The sequence below is a fragment of the Aphelocoma coerulescens genome, chromosome 6, assembly GCF_041296385.1.
Source record: "Aphelocoma coerulescens isolate FSJ_1873_10779 chromosome 6, UR_Acoe_1.0, whole genome shotgun sequence".
In the NCBI taxonomy this organism is placed as follows: Eukaryota; Metazoa; Chordata; class Aves; order Passeriformes; family Corvidae; genus Aphelocoma; species Aphelocoma coerulescens.
The window spans coordinates 7,703,452-7,717,378 of NC_091020.1; positions in this window are offsets into that span (position 1 = coordinate 7,703,452).

The following is a 13,927-nucleotide window of genomic DNA, read 5'->3' on the forward strand; positions in this document are numbered from 1 at the left end:
CATGCTCTTCCACTTTGACCAGTAAAATCCTTCTATTCTGATGGCTGCAAATTCCTGGGTGCCAGGCCACGGGTGTATTTCAGCGAATGCTAACCTAGCTGATCCGTCTTACTCTGTTCTTGGAACACAGGCAGTGTTTCTTAAAAAGCCTTTATTCTCCTCACTCCCTGCTGCAAATGCTGAGCAAGCACTTGTCCTGCCCGTCTGTGACTGCCATGGCTGGTGGGTCTGTGGACTGGGGGAATGAGCTGTGCTGATGCCGTCTGTCTTTGTGCGTGTCCTTTGTTTTCTGACATTTGTCTGAACAGAAATGAGCCACTTGGGCACTTTAAGAAGAGCAGAAGAAAAGGGAAAGATGATACATGTGATTGGTTTAAATTCAGGTTGCCTTGTCCAGATGCTCTCCCCTTTAGATGGTTCTTTTTTATTTCTTCTAGTGCTTGTACCCCTTTATAAAGGAAAATATGTTCCCAGCATTGCATGGGTTAACTTAGAAATCCTGGTAAACTGCTGAGAGTGAGAGAAAGAATGATGCATTTCACGGCAAGCAATTTTAATAAGCCTAATCCTTGCTGAATGTAAAGGTGCTGGCTTGGATCTCAGTCTGTTTCACGTGCTTTTGAGGCCATTCCATACCTTTCAAAGCACACAGTACAGCCATGCTACAGAAGCAAAAAGAAGTTGAAGTCAGTCCTGCATTTCCCAGATGGAGACTCAAGGTATGTATAAAGACTGTTAGTTCACTTGGATGCAGAAAACACTATTTTTGCGCCTCAGGACTGTGGATGAGTCCTCTGTGTTCCAAATCCTGGGTATTAGTGAAAATGCTCTGCACCACGTCCTGTACTTTTTTTTCTCTTAAGCCTTGAACATAGCCTGGCTTGTGAATTTAATGAAACCAGAACAGGGATCTGTGGGAGTCTCAAGTATCTGTGGTGTGACCATCTGGCACTTTTGGGGCTGAACTTAGGAAGTAGACGCTGCTACCTCCTTTCTCCCTCAGTCCCTATAGTCACACTCTGGCTTTCCTCCTGTTGCTGAAGGCCCCCTCGATCTGGTGTGAAAAAGCAGTGTTGTGAGCTGGGCTCTTGCCATTCTGGATCTGAGTGCTTTTTGACAGTGCTGAATGAAACAGGTTGTACTTCTGTAGTGAATTTTAACGCTATCTTGGCTGTCAACAGCAAAAAATAAATGGAGAAGAGGTCAAAAATAAATGCTTCTATCTTTCTGCCTTGAGATGGGAATTTTAGATCTGCTGTGACAACTTTGTTTTTCCACACTTCATAAAAATCATCCTAATTTTTCTGTACCTCTTCAACACTGATACCTACTTCTGCTTATTTCTTATCCTTGCTAACCTATGACACAGAGGAAAGAATTAAAACTAATAAAAAACTAATAATAAAACTAATAACATGAAGCAGTTTTGCAGTTTAGCTGTGACTGATACCTGACTTTCTTTGGAATATGCAGATTGCTAATCTGCATCACCACATTAGGCAAATTGTTTTGCATCACTTATAAGTGAATTTTTGCACTTGTTTTGATGTGAAAAACACTGGATGGTTATTGGAAAGATACAAAGCTATTGGAAAGTGTCCAAGGGAGGGCTGTGAAGGTGGTGAGCACCTTAGAGGGGAAGCCATGCCAGGAGCAGGGCTCAGGTCGCTTGGTCTGTTCAGCCTGGACAGGAGGAGACTGAGGGGAGACCTCACTGCAGTCACAGCTTCCTTGTGAGGGGAAGAGGAGGGGCAGACACTGATCTCTGCTCTGTGGTGACAGTGACAGGAGCTGAGGGAATGGCCTGAAGCTGAGTTAGGGGAGATTTAGGTTGGATGTTAAAAGTTTCTTTCCCCAGAGAGTGGTCAGGCACTGAACAGGCTCTCCAGGGCAGTGGTCACAGCCCCCAGCCTGACAAAGTTGAAAAAATGCTTGAACAATGTTCTTGAGCACAGGATGTGATTCTTGGGGTGTCCTGTGCAGGGCCAGGAGTTGGACTTGATCCTTGTGGGTCCCTTCCAACTCAGAATATCCTATGATTCTAAATTTTTTTGTTTTTTAATTAACTGCCCTCTGGGTGTTGTTCTTCCCCTTCCAGGGTACCTGCCTGCCATGGGGCAGTGGCACCATGCTCAGTTACCCCAAGGTACCCACAGGGTGGATCCGAAGCTGTGGGTGGAGCAGTGTAACGGGGCCTTCTTCCATCCACACTTGTAGCTGAGTGTGGGTAAGGTGGAAACTGGAGCAGGCTTGGCAGTAGAGAAATTAAGCTCCTAATATGATGAAATCTCCAGCTGCAGTGGTATATATTTGCAAAATCTTGACTTCCACAGAAACTGTAGCTAGAAATGAGTTTCTGTAGATGAATGATTAAAGTGATTGCAGCTTTTAAACTTAATATCCTCTGTGTTGCTTTTGGTAACTGGGACATGGTTCTGTATCATTTTAAAATTGTTTAGTCACTTTTCCTGCACACAGATTTTTACACAGCATACATAGAGACCAGTAACTCTCGTAAGTTTTATTTAAAATATTTTCTTGGGTTTTCTGTCCAAAACAAGTGTTAGCCATGATAACATACCAAGGCATTAAACCTGTTAAAAATTACTGCATTCCTCATACTATTAAGGAACTCAAGGATTAGTCTAGCTGTTGTCTTGAGTGTTAATGAAGCATTTTTAATGCTTTTAGTTTCTGAAGGTAATTGAGGGGTTTCAAGTTAACTGTTTCATATTTTGAAAAGACATTCCATTTCTTTTAAAAACTTCTGTCTGGACTACAGCATCCCCTACTATTAAATATATATGTATTGACACCATGCAACTGAAATTAATGTCTGAATTAAGAGGGAAACCTATCTTTTTTGATTAACCATTTCAAGAACTTCCCAGAGATGCTCCCAGGAATTCTGTGCCCTTGTCGCAGCAGTCTCCCTGATTTAAGGGGCAATTTATTGCAAGAACAATTTGTGTGAGTCAAGATTGCATGGTAAAGCTTTGGCTTCTCTTTTATGGTATATTTTAGGAATCCACCTAACCGAAATGATGGCCCTTTGCACTAAAATTTGTATTAACTGTAATTCCAGCTGAAATCTTACTTAGATTCGTGGGAACATGTGGTCTCTTGACAGCAATAACCTTGCTGAGCTTGTCTGGAGCATAATCTTATTTTTTTTCTTCTAGAGATTTTTTTTTCCCCCTGGGGCAATCTCTATACATGTGCAAATGGGGTTAGAAATACCATTAATGTCCTACCAGTTGATTCAAATAATGAAACGAATCATTATGGCAATACATGAAGACAGTTTGGGTGCACGAGAGGGATAACAAGGGTGAAGAGAACACAGAGTGAGCAGAACACTTGTTTTTGCATGGCCTAGCGTGAGCGGGAAATTCAGCTTGTTTTCTAACAGGAAAGGGGCCACATTGCAGTACTTGTGTTACAGTTAGAGCTTGGGTTTTTCCAAATACTTTCACTTTACTCGGTCATTACAGAACTCTCATCCTGATTCTGAAACTATTTCTCAGTTTCATGTTTCTGTTAAAAAGGTTTCTGTTTTCCCAGGTTGCCTCTTGGAAGACAACTTTAAAAGCAGGCCAGTTTCTTTCCCCAAAAGTACTAATGTTTGATTGATTAGTCAGGATGCCTCGTGATAGTAATAAAGTTTGCTCAAGATTTGCTAAAGATTTACTAGCTCGAGCCATTCAATGTTGAATAAACTGTACACTGTTACAACTGCTTGTGACTGAGATAGTCTTTCAGGCTGCAAAATTCACATCTTGAATAGTTTATACTGTCATGAAAAGATATTTAATCCTCTTGCCTTCATTATTCAGTTTGAGTGTTTCATTGTGATGGTTGGGGTTTTTTGGGTGGGTTTTGGTTGTTTGGGGTTTTTTGTTAACATGCTGCCAGTTTTATTTGCTTGCTCCTTGCTTCTCTTACAAATATTGCTCTTTGGTCCATATTGCATTTTAGCAATGTCATAAAATCTTTCATTTACCAGTGCAGAACTAAATTTTACGGTTTTAACTTTAATGGTACAAACAGCCTGTAATTTACAGATGATAATGAACTTGAGAAGGTTCTACTGTCATCTGCTGCTGACAGTACAACTTCCATATTCACACATGCTTTTCAGCTATTTCCTTTCTTCCAAATTCCTGGTTTAAAACCTGTTCTGGAGAAAAAAAAAAGAGCTTGTAATGTTTTTATTTTTTGACAGCACTGTCACTTGCATTTATGAATTGCCACCTGATTTTACTTAAAATTTATTATTGCAAGGAATCTGTTATGATGTGATTCAGCAAACATCGGTCAACCTTCGGTAAGTTTTCCAAAATACTTGGATATGTTGAGGGCTGAAATTAGCCCTTACCTTGACACTGTGGGTCAGCTGTTGTTCCCACGAATGAAATACCTACAATGAAGTTGTTTGGGACTTAGAAGGGCAGAAATGATGACTGAGTTTGGTTGCAAATTCCAAATGGATGAGTGGGCTGTGAAATTAGCTGACATCCACACCTTTTTGAAACTGTCACAGTGGTTTCTAAAGTGAACACTTCCTCCAAGCCCCAGATCTCCGAGTTCAATGAAAGGCACAGCACCCTTATTCCCACAGGGGAAGAGGGAGCCAGGGAATTGTTTTCCTGGCAGTTATGCTCTCGTATTAAAGTTGCTCACATGGTGTTCAGGCTTCACTTTCTTCTTCCACAACAAATCCCCAAAAATAGAATAGACACAGAAAGCCTGACACTTGCTGCAGCTTTCCAGTCCAAGTTGGCCTAAGGCTGAGGTGGGGGAAGTCTCAACAAAGAGCAAGGATTCAGCAAAGACTTTTTTGTTTGTTTTTCCTCTCCCAAGTGCTCTGCTCAGAAGCAGGGCTCCTGGCTGCTCCTCTCCCGTTTCCAGAGCAGTTGCATAATTACTGCACGACTTCAAAGATAGGTTAGCGGAAGCCATTAAGGATGTTTTCCATCTCTGGACTGTAGAAACTTAAGGTGGTTTGTCAGCCTACCCTAAAGAAGAAAACGTCCCTTGGAGGGAAATAATTATCTTCTGCAAATGCAGCTTTAATTCACTGTTGACATATTCAAATTTGCAATTCATCTTTGTAAATCTGTTTTGCTTCAACTCTGTTAACTAAGGTAAATCTCCTCTAAGATTATTCTCCTTAGTGGTGGATATATAAAATAATATTTAAGAAAAAACATTTCTGCAACTTGAAGCAATGGCATTCCCTATGAAAACCCCAACCTGGTTATTAAGATGCCATCTTATTGCATATGAAATCTGTGCCAGTTGGATTTTTTGTCAAATTATAGTGACTGCCTTTAATGACCATATGGGGAGGTCAGAGAGGAGAAAACAGCAGTAAGAAAATGGACGAGGAAATGCAAGTGTCAGTTTGCACAAGTATTAACTGTACAGGAATGCTTTGTGTGTTAAAAATAAATTGCAAGCCCTTGCAGAGATATTTAAAAGAAACTTTCTCCAGTGTTTCAACTACTTCTGAAGTGCACAGATAAGTATAACCAAGTAAGGAAGGTCCTTTTCTCTTTGGTCAAATGAACACTGTTTTCTCTGCCTCAAAGACTCTCAAATCCTTTTAGTATCCTTGCAGATCCTGTGGCTCTTTAGAGGGACTTTCCATTACCTAAAAGTAATCCCCATGAGTCAGTGAGGGAATAACCTTTCTCTGACGCAGGCTCATCCCTAAGAGAAGAATCTGAAAAGCTCACTCCAAGCCCACCCTTAACCCTCTGAAAATCACACCCCATTGCTGAGCCTTGGCCTTCGGTCTCATGTCGTGCTCTGACTTTGGCAATCCCACAGTTCAAGGCAGGACTGCTTCCTTCCAGGAAGCACCCTGAATTCCTGCTGAAAATGGTTGGTAGTTGTCTTTAGTACATGAGTTAGCTCAGAGAAAAAAACAGACCAACCAGCTGAAACAACAGTAGCTTCTCCAAAGCCTTGTGAATCCAAGGTAGAGGTGGGCTAATTTCTAACCAAAAAGCAAAAGCTTTTCAGGTTCAACTGTTGTAAGGGGCAAGAGGATCAAAGCAACCCCTAGTCAGAAACTCTCCAAATGAGTTTAGACTGGACACGAACATGCTACAAGATTTCTGAGGCAGACCCGTCTGTGCCTACCAGAGCGAGCCAGTTGCAAGTTCTCCAGTGGCATTGTCTGAATGCCATCTAAATCAGTGACTTGGGGCTCTATGTGTGTGAGGGCACTGGGTTTTCTGAGATTGAAGTCACTGGGCTGGTGGTTCAGCCTCTCTCCTGCTCTCACTGTCTTGGGGGTTTTTTTAGCCTGGAGAAAAGGAGGCTCAGGGAAGACTTTATTGCTCTGAACTTCCTGAAAGGAGGCTGTAGCAAGGTGGGTGTTAGCCTCTTCTCCCAGAAAACCAGCAGTAGGATGAGAGGACATAGACTCAAGCTGTGCCAGGGCAGATCCAGGCTGGATATGAGGAGGAAGTTCTTCACTGAAAGGGTGGTTAAGCATTGGAATCCTGGGATGCTCAGGGACATGGTGGAGTTGCCATCCCTGGAAGTGCTCAAAAAACAACTGGACGTGGCACTTAGTGCTGTGGTTCAGTTGACATGGTGGTGTTTGGTCAAAGCTTGGACTCGATTGCGGAAATCACTTCCAACCTTAATGATTCCATGATTCTAAGGTGGGATTGCATGGGCTGAAACATGCTGGTAGGAATTTGCTGTTTGATGTCTTACTTGGATGTGTGATGCACAGACTTTTTCATCCAGTGTTTCTGAGCCGAGGGATTCCATAGGTTAAAGGAAACCAGTGCATGAAAGATGCACTTTGCACTTTATAACCTTCAAAGGGGAGTGTTCTCCTTGCCTTACTCATGCATCTTTTTGGCCTGTTGTAACAGCAAGTCTTATGACCATCCCTTGTGAAATAAGGATAACACCAACTGTCGAGGGCTCAAATGCTATAAAGAAACTTTTTCTGTCTTGTTCAAATATTGTATTAATGTTTCTAAATATTGACAGCAGTTATGAGGAGCTGTTCATCTGACTGACTGTGGTGCTCCCACATGACTCTAGCTGCTGCTAGCAGGACACATCTGATGCCTGATTTGTGCTCAGCAGCAGATGCTCTCTAAGACTGTCAAAATGTCCCAGCCTGACCATGTTGGGTAAGGAGTGTTATTTGTGACAAGTTTCTGGAGTCTTCCTCAGGTAGGGAAAAAGCCACAGACAATGGCAATTGAAAGTAAATGAAATCCTGGTGCTCACAAAATGGTACAGGAGTTCCATAGGGCCTTGGACATGACCTGCTGTGTGGGTATGTGGCATTAGAAGCGTCACGTGAGAGTAAGGAACCTTCCTTGTCCTGTTTTCAGGTCAGGGATGTAACACACATTTATCTACTGAAGATTTGTTTTTATAATTTTTCTAGTTGTTCCATTACTTGCTGTAATGATTATTGGACAAGCTGGAGTACTTCACATTGAAGTAGATAGCAAGGGTTTGGAAGCTAGATCTTGTTACATAAGGCAGTTGATGGAGGCTGGATGTCAGAGTTGAAAGCCCCTCTAAGTCCAGCTATTACCATGAGGTTTGCAACCATCCCAAATGCTGGCCCTGCACAACTCTGCCTCTGGGTGAGCACAGGAGCACAACCCTGACACTTGGGCTGCAAACCTACTGTAACACAGCATCCTGAGCCTTCTGGCAATCTTTGCTGTAAGCTCTTTAAGTGGCAGAGCCCAAAATCCAAATAAAGTTTAACATAGGTACAGTTAAATATTTATGTCTGGTTTACAGTAAAGTTACAGAGGGGTTCCCAAGTTGTTTCAGTAAAGACAGTTTTTTGTGTTTGTACTTTTTTGGTAAGGAAGCTCCAATAATCAGTAAACAGACAATGGTTTCCAGTTCTCTTCACAGTCACTGGGGAGATGATTCACATAAACTTGGAGAGAGTATCACATTGCAGTGGTAGGACACACCGGATATGTTTACATTGTAGTTGTCAGAGCAAGCAGGTTTTCAGCTAATTTATTGATGGTAAGTTATCCAAGCTCTTTGCAGATGCATTGAGTTTACCAGGCCTTGAGACAGAGGGTGCAGCCCAGCACAGTGTTTATGCTACAGAATAAAAGGATTGACAACTCAGAGGCAGAGCAAGCAGAAACAAGAGGAGGACAGGAGTAAGCAGGAAACCATGGTATGAAAGCCAGGACTTCTGAGTGGCAGAACAATGACCCACACCTGCCCAGCAGAGGCTGCTTCCTGCATTGTCACCTGTGAGCCACTACAGAGGCCCAGGAGCATGTTTGCACAGCCCAGCCTGTTCTTTGCAAACCATGGCAAGTAAAGGAGCTGGGACTGAAAGCTGCAGCCCCTTGATGACATTGCTTCTCATCTTGAGAGCTTGGATGTCAAAAGTGTGATGCCAACAGCAGGAGGCAAGCTTTTCTTGGTTAATGATTCTCTTTGGAGGCATAAACCTACTAACAAACTATTTCTTCAGGAATTGGTTATGATTGAGCGTTACTGTGGGCCTGGGTGTGGATGCAAAACTTGTCTGTCATTGCTGAGTAACTCTGCATGTGTCTGTACTAAACACAGATTAAGGGTGTTTACAGTGGACAAATCTATATTTAGACAAGCCCTGGGTGTCATCTTGACATAAGCTTAAAATAACCTTCTCCCATTGTGGAATCTTGCTTTCCCTTTTTTTCCTCCACTAAGTTTGTCTTGGCAGTCAAAATTAAGAGATGTGTGTTTTTGGGGCTCTTTACAGACATTTGGAGTGATTAATTGTGAACTGTTTTAGCACAGGCTGCATTGCCAACAGATCAATGCATGAGCATAACCAGAGAATTGGAGTGTAATTTGGGATCGTGGTCTCAGCCTGTGAGGATTCAACGCTAGGGTAAGGGCAGCATTAGAAACAATGCTACATCTGAAGTGGCAGGACTGCATTATACAGAAAAAAATGACAGCATTTGCACTGAAATAAGAGAGCAATGAGATGAGTTTGGGTTTCTGGCTCTTTCACACTGCTACTATTATCCTCTCCATTAAATTGACAGAAAATAAATGCCTTCCTTGATACTTTAATATGGTTAAATAAGAGAGGGGGAAGCTAACTCGAGTCTAGTAAATGAACTTAGTACTCAAGCAAGATGAAAAGAGTATGTCTGTACTCTGCAAAGTCTCACAGGAATGCATTATGCTGCTTCCTGCCCTGGTAAATGTGTGCCATTAAACTTCAGTACCCTCTGTTGGCAAGAAATAGATGAATTGTCAGCAGGGGATAGGCAAACGTTATTCCTGAGGAGCTGTCTCCAGGATTCATGCTCTACCTGGTGTCCACCTCAACAGAAATACTTGCCTTTGATTTGTTGAGATTGTAAACGAACAGATGACTTCAGCTCCAGAGCAAAAACATGTCAAAGTCTTTTTTCTATAGTCTTTACAAAGACTAAAACCTACCCACGGAGGGAGAACTGAGGATTCCTGGAGCATCAGACTGTCAGTTGTCATACATGAAATCCCTAATTAGCTTGGTCTTTGCATGTTAAGTGCCTTAATTAGTTAATTTTGAGTTAAACAGTTCTTTTAATTGAATGATAAAGTTGACCCATCAACCCAGGTACAAAAATCAAGCTTTATTATTATGGTTTTCACTATCAAGCTTCATTATTAGTGTTTTCACTTGTTCAAAACAGTGTATTTGCACTAGTCCCAGTTAAAATTCCCAGTTAAAAGTTTCCTAGTTAAAAATCCCTTTTTTTCAAACTTTAAACCACTTGTACACTGTAAGAGTTGTTTCTCCTATGTTCATTGTCTGCTTTTGTGGATGTTTTGGGAGGTATTGGATGTATTTTAATGTGTTTTTTGAGGGTTTTGCTTTGCACTTTAGTCTCGGGACTAACTCCAAAACCCCAGTCCTAACAGCCAATTGCTATTTTTAGCCCCATAGCCCTTATTCTGCAAGTAAGCTCCATAGCAACCTGAATCTTAATGAGGACATGTTACCACCCTTACTTCAGCTGTTCCCACCCCCCTGACAACGAGGAGCTATTGGCAGACAGAGATGATCTGTCAAAAGGAAAACACCGATCACTTTGGACCAAAGGGATGTGCTATGGGCGGGCTGTGGGCGGGCTGTGGGCGGGCTGTGGGCGGACTGGGGCGGAGCAAAGGCACTATAAAAAACGATGCACCCCTCAGAACAGCGGAGAGACCTCTGCCCATTAGTGGTAGGGGATACCAGTGCTGGGTACTTAAGCCTTACTCCTTTTAAGGAGCCTTTAATAATTTTTACCTTTGACTTTTGGATTAGCTAAAAGTCAGCCCAGCACTGCAAGTTCTTCCACCAGAGGTCCAGTGCTGTCTAAGCCTGAAGATCTCTAATCCCTGCACTCCTGGGGCATACCTCCTGAGCCACTAGGATCCCAAATTTTTTATTTTTCTAATTTCTGTAATTTTTCAATTTTTCCGTTTTAATTATTTTAATTTTTACTAAGAGTTGTCTCATTCCTCACACAGTCGTGAATGGTCCAGTCCCACTGGAGGATCAGTAGTGTGTGGTGTTGGTAACAGCCCCCCTTGTCATGTGCTCAACAGGCAGAAGCTGGAGATAATCCTGTGTAAAACAAATGAGTCATTATTTTCTTATAGGACGTTCTTTAATGCCTTTCAGTCACCTCACCGTGCCCTCTGCCACAGCTCTGATTGCTGCAGCCTTCACCCTGGGGGTTGTGGTGTGGGACATTCTGGTATTTGCCTTTTCTAGATCACAATGCTTTTCAGCAGTACTAAGGTTCCAGTTCTCTATTTTGTGTCCATCCACTGCTTAAAGTGAACATATATTTAACCATTTTGTATCATATTCTTCCATAAAGGTGGGTTATTCTAGCCCATTAAAGCAGGAATAATACAAAATAGAACTCAGAGGAGAAATCTGATACTCTGGATTAAGAACAGAAAAGTAGAGCTAGCACAAACCAGTCTGCCTCCCTCTAGTTAAACAAGCACTTTATGTGCCCTAAATACAATAGGTCAGAAAGGGTGTGATGGAGAAAAGGGAAAGATATGTTACTGAGTTATTTTCTGAAAAAGTAATTTATTTATGTACTGTGATTTTTTTAATATGCTGGTATTTTTTCTGTCATCTGGTTCTCTAATGTAGCCATCCCTACTCGTATATACAAGATTTGCTGCTATATGAGATGGCTCTGACTCTTGCCTTTGTCTATAAGGGATCTTCTGATCTTCTGAAGGAGATGGAATTTTTTTCCTAAAACAGTGAGTGCATTCTGAGCTGTCCCAGCATGATGCTGCCCCATCTTAATTGGGGATTAGCTTTACTGTGAGTGGCATGTAACAGGATCAGGAAAGGGAGGACAGCATTGAGCAGCAGAAAATTTGTCCCAGTAAAAATCACATTTGTGGTTTGTACTCGCATTGATCTTTGTGAATTTATGGCTAACCTGAAGGTCATGAGGGACCTATGCCATAATAAAAATATACTGCTAGATATTTCCCGAAAGAAAATAGAACTGATAAATTCCATTGCTTAGAGACACAGGGCTAATTTTATTTCCATTTTACACCCTTAGCAGATGTGATTCATGCTGTCAGCACTTACTTACCATTACATGGTGCACTTTTGTATTTTAGTTGAAGTATACGTGATTTTTAAAATAGCCTTAAAATAATGTGATTTTCCTTAATGTATGAATATGGAAAACTTCATTATTTACCAAGCCCAAATAGTTCCTTTATCAGTTTAGATAATGCAAATATATGCAGCAGATTCAGAAGATTATGTTATATAAAAATTGTTACATTTCCCTAGTTTGTTACAACAAACTTTTACTGGGAAACTGTACCTCTGACATCTTCAAAAAACACTCCTTGCAGCTGCATTGGTGGATTGTGCTGCATAGCAAGAGCATTTAAGTGAGAAGCAAGTTAAAGTTACTTGATTAGATAGCTTTTCTCTCATTTGGTAATACCCTCATGAGGACATACAGGTAATGTCCTACCTATATGGGTAGGTAAAGAGAACCTAAAAAACCCTTCATCCATTCAGTCATGTGAAAGTAGAGAAGCAAAAAAGAAGACATTATAGACTACAATTTTTTAAACCTAGATGACTGCTGCTTTCCTGTTGTTACAAGCTTTGCAGAAGGTTTGCATGTGGTGTTTATTTTGCACATATGTAGGCTTGAAGACTAACATGGAAAACTGATTTGCAAAGCAGCATTTGAATCATAGAATGGTTTGGATTAGAAGGGACCTCGTAGATCATCTAGTTGTAGCTCCTCTGCTATGGGCAGGGACCTTCCACTGGACCAGATTGCTCAGAGCTCCATCCAGACTGGCCTTGAACACTTCCAGGGCTGGGGCATCCACAACTTCTCTGGGGAGCCTGTGCCAGTGCCTCACCACCCTCACATTAAAGACTTTTTTCCTGATACCTAATCTACCTCTGCCCTCTTTCAGTTTAAAGCCATTTTGCCTTGTCTTGTCACTACATGCTCCTGTAAAATGTTCCTCTCCACCTCTCTTGTGTGCAGCTGACCAGTTTGTCAGACATGGTTAGACTGGGGACACAGTTCATCTGAACACAGACTTCAGGCCTTGCCCATGTTATGGGACTTCTGCAGAAGAGGGTAGTGTGGAAACCTTGGATTTCATCTTATTAGTGACAGCCAGACTGTGTGAGAGACAATCCTGCCACTACATCTGCACCTCCCCAGACAAAGTAGGCAACATTCCCTGTGGTGTCACCAGGGAGCTTTGTCGTACTTTATTGGCATTTTCTAGGAAATCTCTGTTCTTTGCAGCTGGAACAGTCTTGTTCCCTTTCACACAAATCTGGGAGAAATTGTAGTGACCCTGCCTAATGTGGTCAAATAGCACTTGACAAGCCTCATGCTTCTCACCTCTCACATGAAGGGTTAATTTATAACCACGGAATTGTTGCCTTCTGTGGCTGCTGAAGACAAATGAGTGTCCTTTAGACTCTGCGAGTGCATCAATATTTAGTATGTCTGCTTAAATTAAACTCCAGTCAAACTACTGATTGTTCTCCTCACCTTGTTCCCCCTTCAATCATTAATGGACATTTTCCACAAGCAAGTTAAGAAACACCTAAGACAGACTTTGCCCATATTAGCCTTGCCCTTTCATTCCAGACTCTCTCCTCCTACGCTCATTGCATAAGGCCTGCAAAAATACAAAAGGATGCTCCCCAGTCTGGACCACAGTTTAAAAAACAGTATTTGATAAAATATTTAGAATTGGGTTATATTTTGAGATTTTCCTCCATTGCAGAATCTGGACCTTCTTTAAAATCAAACAAACAAACAAATAAAACCCCAACCAAAACCTGCCAAACCTGCCCCCCCTTTACCCAGGGTGATAATTGTTTTGATCAGATTTATGGTGTTCAGCACCAGCTGCATTCCTTGCTGGGAAGGACCCCTTCTAAGATGGCTGTATGAATATCCTCTAATTTTCTTCTCTGTACCTTCAGGAGCTGAGCTGCTGCTGGTGCACTGTCTGTGAGGTAGAGAACATTCCTCAATCATCTGTTTGCTGGTACAGCTGCGAGTGACCCAGAACTGCACATCCTGCAACCATGGTGTACCAAAAATCAGGTAAATTTTTAACTAGGATCTGCTCTCATCCCTGGTTATGCTACATGAGTACCTTTATCCTTTGGATTCTTAGACCCCACAGGCAGGGGGGAAAAGTGGCTTATAGGAATTATTCAGTGTTTTACTTCATTTTCTATTTTAAAGTGAGGATTTAAGAATTCTGGTGATGTGTGGGATGAAAGTGTAATGGTGCAGCTATGGCACTGTTATAATTCACTAGGCTTTGGAGGGCCATGTAGGAAGGGTTTCTGAAGAGAAGAAATGAGAAGATTAAC